Below are 14,237 nucleotides of genomic sequence, written 5' to 3'. Positions count from 1 at the left end.
AGGAGGTGCTCAGGGTGGACATTTGGTGGTGGAGTGCCACCGAGAGAAGCAGGGGTGAAGAGGAGGAGGTGAGGAGAGGGGCAGCAAGGAGCCACTTCCAGCCACTAGGCCTGGAGTCCTGGCAGTCCCCAATTGACCCCCAGCCCACTGGGTAGCAGGATCGCCAGCGGGTGTCCACTCCCCTGTGCTTTGGTGTGGCCCCACTGGCCCCTCCTGCGCTGCCAGGGAAGCCTCGGGCTGGGGGGGACACTCAGGGGTCCCCAGTAGGGGTCTGGTTGACTTGGTGGCCCCTGGAGTCTGTGTGTGGGTGCAGCAAGGGCACACCTCCCTCCTGGGCCCTGAGTGGCTGGTGGTGCTGGTCATCTGCCTGGCGGGTGGTCAGTACCTTGGGGCGGGAAGCCACTGCCATGTCCAGCTGGGAGCTCGCACACTGAGTGTGGTGGCGTCAGGGTTTTCTTCTTTTTTTGTTTTGAAACATTTCAGACTCACATGGAAGTTGAAGGAGCACTGCGGGAGACACCGCGTAGCCCTCAGCTAGAGTCTCCCTCCTCTCTCTCTCCTGCCACCTTCTTGCCCCTTCACTTCCTGGGGACTTCACTGTCTGGCCAGAGCAGGGTGCCCAGGATCTGGTGGTAAATGGGTCCCAGCCCCGGCCTCCCAGAGCTGGACAGGAAACACGGAAATTCCTGATTGATGCATCCACGAGAACGGGCTGGGGGGTGCCCAGGAGAAGCCCGGGTGCCTCTAGGCATATGACAGGGACCTGACGCAGTGGGGCTCAGGGAGGGCAGCCTGAGGAAGCCCCGTGGAGGAGCTGAAGGGTGAGGAGGGTGGGCCTGGGAGGAGGGAGCCTCGGACCCGGAGAGGGCAGGGCAGGAAGGCCATTGGGCAGGAATGGTGGGCAGAGGCCGGTGGCCCAGGGCCTGGAGGCCAGCATGGGTAGTGAGAGGCTGGGGAAGAACTTATGCAGAGGAGGGATATGGTCAGCATCGTTTTTACCAAACTTTCCCAGTGCCGTGAGGAGAACAGACTGCAGGGGTCCACAGTGGAGCTGCTGTGCCAGTGAGGACACTACTGCAGCCTTGGGTGAGAGGACGGGGAGGGGAGGTGGGAGATGCTAGAAGAAGGCTGAGATGGGCTCGGTGACAGGTGTCTCATTTGGGGGACAGGGTATGAGGGAGAGAAGACTGGCCTGCCCAGCTCGGGGTGACAGTGCCACCCAGCAGGAGGGGAATCCAGGAGGAAAAGGGGACAGGGGAAATCGACCCGTTCTGGTTTCACACAGTTGGCATTTACTGGACCCACGTGTTCCCGTGAAGAAAGTGGTTCCCACAAGTGTTAACGGAGCAGAAAATTCCTCAGAGGTCGCACACAGATGCTGCCTCTGGGTCTCTGCACTCTGTGAGCGGGTGAGTGGAAGCATTAACTATGATGGGGATAAAAAGTAAATAGGATGACTATACATTTCTTTTTTAAAAAAATAACTTTTATTGGTATTTCCTTCAAGCTAGAAAAGGAAATCAAGGTCATTAAAAAGAAAATGCTAGGATCGGCCCGGTGGCACAGCCATTAAGTGCACACGTTCCGCTTTGGTGGCCCAGGGTTTGCCGATTCAGATCCTGGGTGGGACATGGCACTGCTTGTCAAGCCATGCTGTGGCAGGCGTCCCACATAGAAAGTAGTGGAAGATGGGTACTGATGTTAGCTCAGGGCTGGTCTTCCTCAGCAAAAAGAGGAGGATTGGCAGCAGATGTTAGCTCAGGGCTAATTTTCCTCAAAAAAAAAAAAAAAATAGAAAATACTGATTATGAAAAGATATCATAGATCACTCCAGTAATTTCACCATCTACAGACAAGTCCATGATACATATTTTTTATATTCAGAAAACTGGGATGATACAGCTCATATTTTTTCTTGACATAACAAATGTCTCTCCGACATCCGTTTTACTGGCTGCATAATGTACCTCTATGCGGATGGGTGATCGTTTGTCCAGCACTTCTGATGGTTGGACGTATCCCAGCTGTTTCCAGGTTGTTAATCCTTGAAATGACCTCGTGTTTTCTGAGGACAAAACTCTAGAAGTGAGCTCTGCTCAAAGGCCTGCAGCAACTGTCCGTGTCCCCCGTCCCCCGTCTGTCCGTCCGTCGTCCCTCACCCCCACCTCCCCGGCACGGCCTGTGAATGCCGGGCTCTCGGGCATCCTTGCCAACACCCGGTACTATCATTAAAAGAGAAAATAATAATAATGGCACCCTCCACTTCGCTAGTGTGAGCACAACCTCCGCGTGTTTTCTCCTGGGGTTGCACTTTTCCTGGTGAGCTTGGAGACCCCAGGTACCTGCCTCCCACCCGCCCCCCCACCAGCGGCGACCGCGGCTGGCCGATGCTCCTGGCGGCCAGGAGGGGGCGCGCGCGGAGTCCGCGGCGTCGGGATGCCTCCCCGATGCCCCCGCGGTGACCCGTCTCAGGGTGTCCTGCGCTGCGGACCCAGGACGCCCATCTAGGCCCTTTAAGGACAAGGCACCGGCTCTAAGGTGCCCCCTGCAGGGGTGAGGGCGGGCGATTGGGCGAGGGAAGGGTCCTCAGTAATAACCCGCCGACGGCCAGCTCCGCGGAGATGCGAGGGAGATCCTTACTCTTCGCCATCCTGACACGAGCTCCGACGCGTGCGGCAGCCCCTCCTCCGCCCTGTCTTGTTTCCCCACAGCATGTACCAGCTTCTGATAGATCACGGGACTCATTGTTTACGCCTATCGCTTCTCGCGCCCCCGCCCCAACTTGAGCTCAGCAACACCAGGGCAGAGGTGTTTGTCGGTTTGCGTCCCAGTGTGGAGAACAGGGAGGGGGAGCGGGAGGAGAGGTGAGGGGTGTGGAGGGGATACAGGACGAAGAGGGCAGAGATGCGGGGACGCCCGTCGAGCGCGGAGGAGTCAGAGGCTGGCTGAGCATAGCTGTGAGAGGAAGACGCCGGGGATGGGAAAGGAAGGGCTTCGACAGAGGATGTGGAGGGTGCAGGAAATGGCCGAGGCCCAGGGCAGGCGCGCCCCATGGGACCTGGACGTGGAGCTGCCCAGAGCCCCGGGGGCACTTCCAGCAGCAGCTCTAGAGCGAGTGGAGGAAGGCGGAGGGCAGGGGGTGTAGGGGGAGCGTGGAGTTTTCTAGAGAGGAGCAGCATCTTCACTGTGCAAACGCTGAGGACGCGCAGCCGAGGGCTGGGGGCTCCGGCCCGGCGAAGTGGAGCCGGCAGAGGGAGGGGACCCAGCCGGGCTAGGGGCGGGGCTCGCGGTGAGCAGAGGGCCTGGGGCGCGGAGTGGCAGGGGAGGCGGGGCTTCCCCGAGTCTGGGGCCGCTGAGGGGCCAGCTCGGATGATACTGGGGCCTCTCCAGCCGCCACCTGCCAACTGTTCCAGGAAACAGCGCCCTGGCCCGCAGCTCCCCGCGCCGGAGCAATCTTGGTTCCCATCGCACAGGGTGGAGAGAGGATGACAGGTGTTCAGAGGCTGTGAGCTGTGAGTAGCGGCTGGACCAATGGGCGAGGGGGGGACCAGTGGGCGAGGGCTGGACAATGGGTGAGGGCTGGACCAATAAGAAAAAGACGCTCCCCCCCATGACAAAGGGTGAGCAGATTGTTTTGTTTGTCTGACTTTTGATTTTAACATAATTTCACACCTACAGAAAAGTTGCCAGAACTACAAAGCATTGCCATATACTCTTCACCCAGATTCCCCAATTGTCAGGAATGAAGCCAGCAACAGCAGTAATATTTATAACAACAGAATTTAGAAACAGTGTCCAATAGGAAAATAACTAAGTTATGTAGCTAGTCATATGTAAAATAAGCTTATAATATAGAGGGATGTTTACAGTATAGAGTTAGGTGGGAAAAGCAGGGATACATGGAAATATTGCTATGGAGTGTGTTCTTAATGATGTAAAATTTAAAATAGAGATTCATTTTTGAAAAGATTGACAAGAAAGATGACAACTGGAAATTCAAGGGACCCAGAACAGCCAAAACCATCCTGAAAATGAACAAAGTTGGAGAACACACACTCTCTGATTTCAAAACTTACTACAAAGCAACTGCAATCAAGACAGTGTGGTCCTGGCATAGGCATATTCATAGACGGATGGAATAGAACTGAGATTCCAGAAATAAACCCTGACTATGATGGTCAATTACTTTTCGACACAGTGCCAAATAATTAAATGGGGGAAAGAATAGTCTTTTCAACAAAAGGTGCTGGGACAACTAGCATATCCACATGCAGCAGAGTGAAGCTGGAGCCCTACTTCACACCATATACAAAAAATAACTCAAAATGGGTGTAACACTCAAATGTAAGAGTGTGACTGTGAAACTCTTAGAATTCGTAGGGGTAAATCTTCGTGAACTTGGATTAGGCAGTGAGTTCTTAGATATGACATCACAAGTATAAGGAACAAAAGAATAAAACAGGGGCCAGCCCTGTGGCCGAGTGGTTAAGTTCACGTGCTCTGCTTCGGCGGCCCAGGGTTTCGCTGGTTTGAATCCTGGGCGCGGACATGGCACTGCTCAACAGGCCATGCTGAGGTGGCTTCCTACATGCCACAACTACAAGGACCCACAACTAAAAGTACACAACTATGTACTGGGGAGCTTTGGGAGAACAAGGAAAAGTAAAAAAAAAAAAAGGGGGGGGAAGAAAAAAACAGATAAATTGTGTATCATTAAAATTAAGAACTTTTATGCTTCAAAGGACACCATTTCAACCAGGGGCAATAAAGTGAAAAGACAACCCACAGAATAAGGGAAAGTTTTTGCAGATCATATATCTAATAAAGGACTTATAGCTGGAATATATAAAGAACTTTTATGCTCAACAATAAAATGACAACCCAATTTTAAAATGGGCAAACGATCTGACTAGACATTTCTCCAAAGAAGATTTACAAATGGCAAATAAGCACAAGAGAAAAGGCTCAACATCATTAGTCATCGGGGAAATGCAAATCAAAACCACAATGAAATGCCATTTCATATCCACTAGCAAGGCTCTAATCAGAAAGACAGATAAAAAACAAGTGTTGATAAAGACGTGGAGAAATTGGAACCCTCACACACTGCTGGGGGCCTGTAAAATGGAGCAGACCCTGTGGAAAGCAGTCTGGCAGTTCCTCAAATGGCTAAACATAGAGTTACCATACGACCTAGCAATTCCACTCCTAGGTGTATACTGCAAAGAATTGAAAACATATGTCCACACAGAAATTTATACGTAAATGTTCATAGCAGAATTATTCACTCATCATTCAGTAGCCAAAAAGTGGAAATAACCCAATTGGTCATCAATAGATATATATAGATAAACAAATTGTGGTATATCCATACACTGCAGTATTATTTGGCCATAAAAAGGAAGGTACTTCTACCTGCTATAACATGGACGAACTTTGAAAACCCTATGCAAAGTGAAAGAAGCCAGACACAAAAGACCACCTATTGTATGATTCCATTTATATGAAATATCCACAATAGGCAAATCCATAGAGACCGAAAGTAGATTAATAGTTGATTGGGGAGGGGGTACTTGGGAGTGGTGGCTAAAGGTTTCTTTTCGGAGTGGTGAAAATGTTCTAAAACTGATTGTGATGATGTTTGCACATCTCTGTGAATGTACCAAAACCCATTGAATTGTACACTTTAAATAGGTGAGTTATGTGATACTTTAATTATACCTCAATAAAGCTGATACCAAAAAGAACAATAATAAACCCTTTATGTGTTAACATATTTTTATGAAAAGTTACTACGTTTTCCAAAACAAAGAAATTTCATGAGAAGAGTGGCATCGTTTTACATTCTTGCAAATCTTTTTAATGTGTACTTAATGGAAGACTACAGGTTCTCATATAGGCTTCAGCATTCAGCCTGTTACAACATCACACGTCATGTAGCCTTTGGAATATTCCACAGGGACCTCCAGGAACCCCCAGACTATACTGTGAGAACCATTTCTCTGCTGTAAATTCCTATTTTCCCCTTTGTAATTAATAAGTATGTTCTGGGGAGATACTGTGGGATTATGTAAATAGTAGTTCCTTATTAAAACTTTCACCCTCCCGTTTTAGCGGCCATTGATGATTTTTGCCTGAATCAGTCGCCAAATGGTGATTTTCTGCATCATTCCTTCTGCAATTTTTAGTTGGCTTTGCACTGGAAGTAAGAGCTGTCCCTTCTCCCCATTTACTTACTTACATAAGTATGGACTCATGGATTCTGCTTTATTCAAAGTTGTAATCCGTTATTACCATTATTTATTTTGAACCTCTAATTGGCTCAGCTTTGGGGTGGGATCATCTGAAGGTTTCAATGAACTGCATAAGAAATTTTCTTCTGCTGGCTAAGGAAACTGACGGGCCTAAAAATGCGTTTAAACAAACGCTCCCGCTCAGTAAGCGCGAAGGCAAATCCTGGGGGAGACCTGGGGGGTCTCAATTAACCGCCCCCCATCCCTCACAAGTCTGAGCGCGCCCCCACTCAGGACCATCTCTCAAAGCAGCAGGTCCGCCCGACGCTCCGCCCCCCGGACGCCGCCGTCCAATCCTGGGCTTTCCCCTCCTCTTTCGTGAGTCCTGGCCCCGCCTCCCAGCACCGATTGGTCAGGCTGCCAGCTCGGCGCCGCTCAGAGAAGATCTGGAGAAGCGGATTTCGTCCGAGGAATGGGCCCCTGCGGCCCTGCTGCGCATGCTCTCCAGGAGCCCGCTCGGGCGTTCCAAGAGGCCGGCTCCTCGCCGCCCCGCGGGGTGGCGCGCGCTCCCGACGGCCGGCGCGGCGCGCGCGGGCACGGGGCTCGCTCCCGCGAGGGCAGGTGGGAGCCGGGAGCGGGCGCCCGGGTTGTGGTGGCCGAGGGGCCTGGGCGCGAGGTCTACGCCTGTGGCTGCAGGGGCCGAGGCCAAAGGACCTGCCGCGGTTTCGTCGTCGGAGAGGGAGGGTCCCGCTGCCGTCGCCGCCCGGCCGGTGCCGGTGAGGACGGGCCCCAAGCGGGTTGGGGAGGGTCCCGGGTCCCACTGCGTGGCCGCGCCCCGACCGTAATCTCCCGGGGTCTCAAGGGATGCTGATGTGATGCTGAAGGGGGGGGGTCCCCTGGCTCTGCGTCCCGGCGCTCGGGCCGCCCCCTTGTCCTTCACCCGCGATTCGCCCCCTTTCTCCTCGCTCTTCCCCTCAACCCACCCGACCCTGGGACTGAGCCTTGACACCCTACATCAGGGAGCCCCACAGTCGGTCGCCTCTCCTGGCCGAGTGTACCCCACCCAGTTCTGCGCCCGCCCTGGCACCGCCCCCAGCCCCGTCCCATGTTTGCGGCTCTGGAGGTCCCCGTGACCTTGCACTTTTGGCTGTCCTTACACCCCTCCTTCCACCTCTGATTAGGCAGATTGCCCGTTGCAGCTTTCAAACTTTTTTGACTCAACCTACACTGAGAAATGTATTTTACGTGCGTACTGCGTGCCTGCAGATGTAGATTACCGACAGACAAGTTTAAAGGAAGGTGCTTACCCTACCTCACATGAGCGGCCCCATCTGCTCTACATCTGTCCTGTCTGTTCTGTCCTGTTCTGTTCTGTCCTATTCTGTTCCTTTCTATTCTATTCTGTTCTGTTTTGTTCAGTTCTTTCCATTCTAAAAGACTATTGCTAAGCCATTAAATGGATTTCGGGACCCAAGGAAACCCTTGCTTTAACCACAGTCTTCTGCTTCCTAACTCCTTGCGGTTGGAGGATGCTGAGCTCCAAGAATCAGATAATCACGTGTAACCTTCAATTCCCAAGAAAGTGTATATTTTTCTTATTTTGACGTTTCTCCTTTTCAGGGCTAAAATCATTTCCAGGACTTGATTTGAACTTTCTGGTTTGATTTGATCTGGTTTATCTTGTTTCTCTTCCAAAAGCTCCTTGTTGGACTTGGGGAAGAGCTAGTGTGTGAGGTTGGGACTGGATTGTGGAGCATTTATAACAGAAATGGAGATGATTTTTATTGGAGAGAAAGAATTGAGTTGAGCTTTAGGAAGATTAACCTGTCAGCACTGTGTAGGGAGAACTGGAATGGCCAGACGCTGGCTGGGAAGACCATTAAGGAGATGGTGGAAGTTGATGCCCTGGGGTGACGTGGAGTGGGAAGGCGTGGAAGATGGCCTGATCTAGAGAGAACGAGATTTGAGGACGTATTAGGCCTGGTTAGGGAGGAGTAAAATATAGGTAAGATTCTGATCTCAGGGGAGTGAGGCCGGGAGTACCGTTAGCTGGAATCTCCCTTTCTGTTCCCTCTGCATCTCTAAATTGCTTTGGAGCAGTGGTTCTCAGGGGACATTCAGCAATGTTGGTTCTCAAGACTTGGGGGGTGCTACTGGCATCCTGCAGGCAGAATGAGGGATGCTGCTAAACATCCTCCATCACGCAGGACAGCCCCCCACAGCAAAGACTTATCTGGTCCAAAATGCCAATGGTGTTGAGAAGCCCTGCTTTAGAACAGCGGTTCCTAATCTTTGAGGGGATCACTGCTGCCCTCGCCTCTCCCGGGAGTAACGCCTGTGGGCACGCTCGGAGACTCTGCTCGTAATCACGGGAGGGTTCAGAGCCAATTAACCCACCTCTCTGACCCTGTAGCTCCTTAGTGGGGGAGAGGAGAAAAGCAAATGGAATCATCCAGGAGCTTTTTCAAACATCAGGACCTTCTCGCCTCCCCCGTCCACTATTTTAGGACCCCTGTTGACCCTGGACTGGGAACTCCTGTTCTTGTGTGATGACTTACAATTTATAGGAGAATTTCACACATACTATCTCATTTGCCACTTTGCCTGTTCACAGGTGAAATCAGCCTGGAGAAGGGATGGGATTGACCCCGGGTCTCCCCACAGCAAGCCGGCGCTGAGGACCCGGGTGTTGGTGGTCGGTGATGGTGGCTCCCGCTCTCGTGTATGAAGGTAATTCTGTTGATCTGCCATCAGCTGCTTAGCCAGGCTGTGCCTCTCAGGGCCTTACCTGCTAGGGCTTGGATCCAGCAGTGTCTGAGAGGCACCCAACGGTTCTTAATCCCATGTGTCTCTTGAGCGTTGTGTTTACGCTGAGCTGTTTGTGACCACTGGCAGGACAGCAGCATCAGAGCAGGCGATCTGAGTATTGCACTCACATTGCTTTGTGCCTCAATGTGGGGGGAGGGGAGAGGCTGAGAGAGTGATGAGCCGTTTACCGTGAGGCTCTTGAACTTCCTATTTCCAGCCGCCCGACGTAAAACACTCCATTCACTCCAGAAATCTTTACTGAGCAAAAATTGTATATTATGAAATAAGCACCATAGGGCCCAAGTATTTGCCTTCAAACAATGACTATCCAAAATAAAAAGTACATTTAAATCCACCTAGAATCAATATACCTATATATAACAAATAAAAGGTTCATAAAATAATGCTCATTTTTATTACATGCCATGCAGAGTGATATTTTCTCTGTGATTTTAAAAATTGCTGTCTTTGAGGCTGGCCTGGTGGCGCAGCGGTTAAGTGCACATGTTCCACTTCGGCCGCCTGGGTTCACTGGTTCGGATCTCAGGTGCGGACATGGCACCGCTCCGCAAGCCATGCTGTGGTAGGCATCCCACATATAAAGTAGAGGAAGATGGGCACGGATGTTAGCTCAGGGCCAGTCTTCCTCAGAAAATAGAGGAGGATCGGCAGCAGATGTTAGCTCAGGGCTAATCTGCCTCAAAAAGACAAAAATTAAAATTAAAAAAAAATAAAAAATAAAAATTACTGTCTGGAACCCAAAGATTATCAGACCAATCACCAGGGCAATTTGAAAAACAGCCTTAGACCAAAACAAAGGGAATAAAACTCTTTTATACACATATAAAATGAACATGTGTGAAAGATTTTACATAACTCATTATTAATCAAGGAACCAGTAAGATCCTACAACCAGTTCACAAGAGGATACAAAGAAGATTCTAGAAGACTATAGATGAGGAATGTTGAAATGAATGTACAAATAGAGGCAAAACTGGCTTCTTCCGCAGTGGGAAGAGTTACTTACATGTCTATATCTATTTACATGGGGGAGAGAGAATTTGTGGTCTATAGACTAGAGTTATTTTGCATTGTTCTCAGTTACCTACAAGGTTCAGAGTTGTAAAAATTGCTCAATACAACAAAGGCTAGAATCAGACAGGTTGGAGGGTGTTCTAGAAAATGCATAGTTTTCCATCGAAGCACAGATTTTCCCTCTGGTCTCATAATCTCAGTGGAAGACATTTTTGACACGAAATAAGGCTGGTCTTATGAGATTTGGCCTGATTATTTGCACATGTGCAACAAGTGGGTTAATTCACCATCTAGGGCTTCTCGAGTTTGCTTTGCTGGAAGTCTCCATAAGGAATCTCAGATGGGATCTTTACAAGTCTGGTATTTGCTATCCTGAGGTACAGAAGCCGTGCCCAAGAAGCCCTTCCCCCAGATTTCACCTCCACCGCTTATAAATTTGGGCAGATTCCTCTCTTCTTGAGGTTCCCAAATTACCCCAAGGTGTCTGAAACTTGTTAAATTGTTAAAGGATCATTTCAAAAACAGTGAACTCATGACTCTCCCACTGATATAAAACAAACAGAGGTAAGTGATTTTATTTAACACATTGATGAGGGAAGCTGGACAATGTGCCGGATTCAATGAGGTAATGTATGTCGAACATTTCACGGGGTGGCCAGCACAGGGGAAACCGCGGGTCCTTCCTAAGGTAGCCACGTAGCTGTGGGCCACCTATTTCTCAAGGCCTCTATGCCAGTGTTCCTCAAAGGCAAGCCCATGGTCCACCAGTCCCAGAGCCTCACAGGGTCCTTGTTAAAAATCCAGATTCTCAAGTCCCTCTCCAGATCCTGGGTCAGAATTTTGGATGTGAAATTCAGGCATCCGCATTTTTATCAAGTGCCCCAGGTAATTCTTATGGAGACTAGAATCACACATACAAGTACCTGACATAAAAGTTTCCCGAAAACTGTACTTTACCTCATTAGGTGGACGCACCCTTTCTAGTCTCTTTCATCTTTTTAAAGACTGGTCTGAAGCTGGGTTTCTCAGCCTTTGCACTGTTGGCATTTTAGACCAGATCCTTCTTTGGGGTGCGGTGGGTGGGGAAGCTGCCCTGGGCACTGTGGGGTGTCGAGCAGCATCTGAGGCCCCACTAGATGCTGGTAGCATGCCCCACCCCACAGTTGTAACAACCAAAAATGTCCCCAGATATTGCCAAATGTCACCTGGGGCGGGGGCAGATGACCCTGATTGAGAACCACAGTCTTAACCCACTGCCTTGATACCTCGGCATCCTCAATTTGAAAAGAAGCATTTTAACTTGTTTTAAGAGTTTAGGCCCTAGAGGCAGACGTGGGAGGTTGGAATGCTGACTCCATCCTTGATGGGCCTGGCTTTGGTCACAGGAACCTAAAGTGAAGCCTTCTGTTCCTCCTCTGCAAGATGAAAGAACAGTAGAGTCTAACTGATCCTCGGTGATTTGGAAAATAACGCACACAAAGTCCTTAGCATCGTGCCAGGCCCGTGGTTGGCATTTGGTAAATATTAAATGTTGTGATGACAGTCCTTCAGATTCTTGAAGGATGTATTGGTCAGAATCCAAGAGGGAAAACAGACACGACTGTCAGATTTCAAGTGGGGATTTCATTGCTCTGCCTGGTAGTGGAAGAGGCGAGAAGCCAAACTTGGTGAACAGACCAGAGATGAGTGGTGGCTAGAAGCTGTGCCCACAGCCAGGCAGGGGGTCCAGGGCAGCAGAGGGGCCCCTGCAAAGCTGGAGCACACTGCAGTGGCGGAGGCAGGTAGCTGCGCACACACCCTCCTCACTCCGCCCTCCAGGATCCCCCTGTGCCTCCCATCAGCCAAATCAGTGGGCAGCGATGATGATCAGCCATGAAACAGCTGGTTTGTAGGGACGCCTCAGTGCGCTGACTACTTACTCTGAAGGCGCCTGCAGCTCTGTGCACCAGTATCCTCTCTGACTGGCGTTTCTGTCTTTAAGCCTCAGCTGCTGAGGGCACAGGGAGGTGCATTGGCCCTGGACCACCGGGGCCTGGGTCCGAGTCCAGACTCTCACCAGCTGTGCAGTCCTGCACCGCTCACTTCAGGCTCCAAGCCTCAGTTTCCCCAGAGGCAGAGTGGGGATGATGGTGTCACTTGCAAGAGAGATTGTTTGGGTGATGGTACTGGAGGTGTGGGCTGATGTCATAGGATTTTTGTTCCTGGCTCAGACCAACAACGTGGCTCCGGGGGGGCCCTGGGGGGGGGCTTCTCTCTTTCTCACCCTTCTACCCAGAAGGTCTCTGGGTCACTTATTATATCTGAAACTTCCATTGTGTCTATAAATTTGAAATTTGGGTTTTCAAAAACCTTTTATTTTGAGTTAATTTTAGACTTTTTAAAAAATTTTTATTTTTTCCTTTTTCTCCCCAAAGCCCCCCCGGTACATAGTTGTATGTCTTTAGTTATGGGTTCTTCTAGTTGTGGCATGTGGGACACTGTCTCAGCATGGCTTGACAAGCAGTGCTATGTCCGTGCCCAGGATTCAAACTGGCAAAACCCTGGGCTGCCACAGCGGAGCACACAAACTTAACCACTCCGCCACTGGGCTGGCCACACTTAATTTTAGACTTTTAAAAAATTACAGGGGCCAGCCCTGTGGCCTGGTGGTTGGGTTTGTGTGCTCCACTTCAGCGGCCTAGATTTGCAGGTTTGGATCCCGGGCAAGGATCTATGCTGCTAGTCAGCCATGCTGTGGTGGCGGCCCACATACAAAATAAAGGAAGATTGGCATGGATGTTATCTCAGGGCTAATCTTCCTCTAGTAAAAAAAAAAAAAAGTGTTAAAAATTACAAAAACAGTACAAAGAATTCCCATATACCCATCCCCCAGTCTCCCTGAATGTCAGCTATCCGTGATCAAAACCAGGAAATCAGCTTTGGTGCAGCGCTATTAACTGAAACTCCTAATCTTATTCAAATGTCACCAGCTCTTCCGCTAGCATCCTTCTCTGTTCTGGGATCCAGTCATCACGTCTCCTTAGGCTCCTCCAGTTGTGACAGGTCCTCCACCTTTCCTTGTCTTTAATGACCTTGACACTTTGGAAGGGTCCTGGTCGGTTGTTTTGTTGACTGTCCCTCCTCGTGGCTCGTCTGGTTGGAATGGGGGTGCGTTGGGCAGGGGTATCACAGAGATGATGCCGTGTTCTTCTCTGTGCATCTCACCGAGGAGGTCAGGGCGTTGGTGTGTCTTACTCCTGGTGAAGTTGACGTTGATCTCTTAGGATCTCAGGGGGTATCTGTGAGATTTCCCTGTCTTTCCCTCTGTAGTTAATAAATGTCTTGGGGGAGATACTTCAAGGCTATGCAAGTCCCACAACAGCGATTTTTAATGTACTTCACTTTTATTCATTTCTGTGTTCTATTGTTTGTTTTACTCTTTATTTTCTCATGTGACACTGTCACATAGGAATGGAATCCCTGCTTTTTCTGAGTTACGGAGTTAAAAAAAAATTACCAAGGAAGAGATACAGCCTATCTTTAAAGCATTTGATATTTTCCCACTGTAAAAAGAGTTCATGTGCATTGTAAACAACTCTGAGAAAATGAAATTTAAGGAAAAAATTAATCACTATTTTTACTACTTTTAACATTTTGAGATATTTCTTAATTATTGAAGGTTTTTTGAAGTCATGAATATAGAAAATAAAATTAGTCAATAAATAACAAAGATGATCAGAGTGGGGAAGAGAGAGAAGAAAAGAAAAGTGGATTGAGGGCTACAGGTAGTGTCTGGTCCAAGTTACGCTTTGGTCTGTTTTTGAAAACCTTGCTTGTTTAGTTTAGAAAAGATAGTCTTTGCTGAATTTGTTAATTGGATTCTGATTTCTGACTAATAAGTTTTGAAAATACAGACGTTTTTGGAAGTCTTCTTGATTTGTTTTTGTGACATGGAAACATTGTCAAATTCTTGTTTTGGAAACGGGTGGTGCATTTAATTAATTTTACCGAGGATGCGCACGTATATTTTGAGGAGCTACATCGCCATCTCGTGGCCTTCTGCGGTATTGCTGCTGAGGATTTCGAAGGTGTTTTCATGACTGTGAGGGGCCTCTGTGTCATAATGCCCCGTCCTTTACAAAGGCTCCATCTTCTCTGCGGGGGGCGGCTTCCCACTCTAAA

The 14,237-nt window shown here is 49.4% G+C and overlaps 1 protein-coding gene across 9 annotated transcripts in view; it reads left to right on the top strand.

Moving 5' to 3' along the window:
- Positions 1–6,732: 6,732 nt before the first annotated feature.
- FLYWCH1 (FLYWCH-type zinc finger 1) overlaps positions 6,733–14,237 on the top strand; it is a 27,175-nt gene continuing 19,670 nt past the window's right edge. For 3 of the 9 annotated variants that reach the window (XM_070566989.1, XM_070566985.1, XM_070566988.1), the window contains exons 1-2: positions 6,799–7,009; positions 8,848–8,963. The gene's annotated coding sequence lies outside the window, so the exon portion shown is untranslated. Of the gene's footprint in view, positions 7,010–8,847; positions 8,964–14,237 lie in introns of all 9 variants that reach the window. The other 6 variants (XM_070566986.1, XM_070566990.1, XM_070566992.1 and 3 more) reach the window with 6 other exon arrangements.

Source organism: Equus przewalskii, chromosome 12 (genome assembly GCF_037783145.1).
Source record: "Equus przewalskii isolate Varuska chromosome 12, EquPr2, whole genome shotgun sequence".
Taxonomy (NCBI): domain Eukaryota; kingdom Metazoa; phylum Chordata; class Mammalia; order Perissodactyla; family Equidae; genus Equus; species Equus przewalskii.
Note: the sequence above shows the minus strand (reverse complement) of the source record. Positions and strands in the feature narration are given on the sequence as shown.